Source organism: Pelobates fuscus, chromosome 12 (assembly GCF_036172605.1).
Source record: "Pelobates fuscus isolate aPelFus1 chromosome 12, aPelFus1.pri, whole genome shotgun sequence".
Lineage (NCBI taxonomy): Eukaryota > Metazoa > Chordata > Amphibia > Anura > Pelobatidae > Pelobates > Pelobates fuscus.
In genome coordinates this window covers 76,676,423-76,678,966 of record NC_086328.1, presented here as the reverse complement: position 1 = coordinate 76,678,966, position 2,544 = coordinate 76,676,423, and the positions used below count along the sequence as shown (strand labels likewise).

Genomic DNA, 2,544 nt, shown 5'->3' with positions numbered 1-2,544 from the left:
CATAGTTGGCAGGATTCGAACCTGCGCGGGAAAACCCCAATGGATTTCAAGTCCATCGCCTTAACCACTCGGCCACAACTACACAGGAATGCTTCGAGGGAAACCATTCGAAGAACGGTAGGGTTTGAGGCCCTTCTGATTCCATCTCTTTAGTTTGCGTTAGTGCTTAGGACGGCACGAAACATTCTTCAGCGAGAGAAAAAGAATGGCTGGCAATACAGCGAGGGATAAGTACTCAAACGCACTTTAATACATGCAGACTTTGCATTTCATTGGGTTTTAAAGAATATTCAAGGATGAGGGAAAACAAACCTCCGTAGTCGGCAGGATTCAAACCTGCGCGGGAAGACCCCAATGGATTTCTAGTCCATCGCCTTAACCACTCGGCCACGACTACACGGCGTTTGTGCCCATCTCTTTCTGTGCTCGCAGATCTCCTCATCCTGTTTGTATATTTTGAAGTTTCTTTTCTTCTTCTCCAATGTGCCTACGTTTGCCTACTTTTGCTAACTAAAATAAACAGCACTTTATCTCATGGGCCTTCTTTTGGAAGACTCTCTACAGCCTACTCAGAATGTTGACCAGCTTCCTCCTTTTTACTCACACCTCACTATGTATTCTTGGACATTGGCTGACTACTGCCAGATCTCATCTATTAATCAGCTTATACAGACACTGCAGCAAATTCATATGCTACCAGCACAATCCAGACCAGATACAAATAATCCCTGCATTCACTCAAAGGTAACTTATTCATACTAAATCCCGTGCATGCTGCCAGATGGATTTACTACAGAACTGTAGCAGAGACGATTCCTGGAAGAGGAAAGAAAGTAAAGGCTGGGCGAATCCTTCTAGAGTAGAGTCCAGAAGAGAAAAAAAAAAGTGCATTACTTTGAAAACTTGTTTTCTGGGCTATTTGAAATCAATAACGTGTCAATGTTTAGGAAAAAATAGATAACTAAAGACAGAAGGAATCCAACTATTAAACTGAGTCGAGATAGAAATATAGCCAAAAGGCAGCTTCCGTTCTTTCCCAAAATCTCTCTAGGCGCTGTTTTTTTAAATGTGCATCGTTTCAAAGTTACCGCTAAGGGAGAGTTGGAACCTCTTTCTTTTTTTGCATGGCTCTTCTTTCTATCTACAGGCTCACTAAGGCAAATTCAAAATGTTAAATAGCTTTCTGTGGTTAAGCCCTGGTCACACAACTCACTGTGTGTGACTTTACTCTTGGCTGGCTCAGGGCAGACCTCTATTATCAAACAACTTACACAGCATGGGCAACCGGTTAGCATTCTGACAGACAAACTTAATGTAGAGCCTTCATTCCCCACAGGAATGCCATCGAAACCAGACACATTGTGACCGAAAGCAAACCAAGCATATAGTCAGTTTTTTCATGAAGGTTTTTCTTGTGCTTAAACCATGACCCTAGCCACTTTCCTGAAATGATAAAAAAGTTATGTGTACTTTGTTTTCTTTTTCTTTTTCCCATCAGGCTTTCTGCTCCAAAGGTCTGCTCCGTCGATCCAACTGAGATTTCTGATCTTTCGTATCGAGAAGGTTGCACTATGCCTTGTTACCTTTTTTATGTTGCTAGGAAATTCCTAAATAGCTTTACATGGCTGAGCAGCCCCTTGAGTGCTGCAGTTAAGTCTTGATAGTTCCTGATAGTCGTGTGGTTTTTAAATCTATTTGATCACATCATGCTAAAAGTGCTTAGACGGTTGGAAGAAGTCCAATGGCAAACAAGTGATCGTCGTGCTTTTCCAACTCTTTGGAGTCCTCCAAGTTGCTAATGGCATTAGGAAATCTCTCTGGAGGCAGACAAAGGGAAAGCTGGCGCCAGGAGAGACAAGTAGGTTTTAGCATTGTAAATGCTGCTTGGGCTCTCTTTTCTATTGGTGAAAATAAAAGTTGCGTCAAACAGTCATTTAAGCCTCAGAATAAAGTAATTGCTGTGAACAAACATGGAGCACGACTGAGACATAGCAAGCATATCGATCGCTTTTCATCATGTTAAAACAGTTTTGACAGTGGGGTGTGGAAAAGCAAACTGATCAACAGACTAGCACCCACGTGAACAAGCCAAACGTAGTTGGCAGGATTACGAACTTGCGCGGGGAAACCCCAATGGATTTCAAGTCCATCGCCTTAACCACTCGGCCACAACTACACAGGAATGCTTTGAGGGAAACCATTTGAAGAACGGTAGGGTTTGAGGCCCTTCTGATTCCATCTCTTTAGTTTGCGTTAGTGCTTAGGACGGCACGAAACATTCTTCAGCGAGAGAAAAAGAATGGCTGGCAATACAGCGAGGGATAAGTACTCAAACGCACTTTAATACATGCAGACTTTGCATTTCATTGGGTTTTAAAGAATATTCAAGGATGAGGGAAAACAAACCTCCGTAGTCGGCAGGATTCAAACCTGCGCGGGGAGACCCCAATGGATTTCTAATCCATCGCCTTAACCACTCGGCCACGACTACACGGCATTTGTGCCCCTCTTTTTCTGTGCTCGCAGATCTTCTCATCCTGTTTG

At 43.1% G+C, this 2,544-nt stretch overlaps 1 non-coding gene across 1 annotated transcript; it reads right to left on the bottom strand.

Annotated features, from left to right (window-relative positions):
* On the bottom strand, positions 1-82 carry TRNAS-UGA (transfer RNA serine (anticodon UGA)). The gene has a single exon. It is a non-coding gene; the product is annotated as a tRNA-Ser (tRNA).
* Positions 83-2,544: the final 2,462 nt, after the last annotated feature.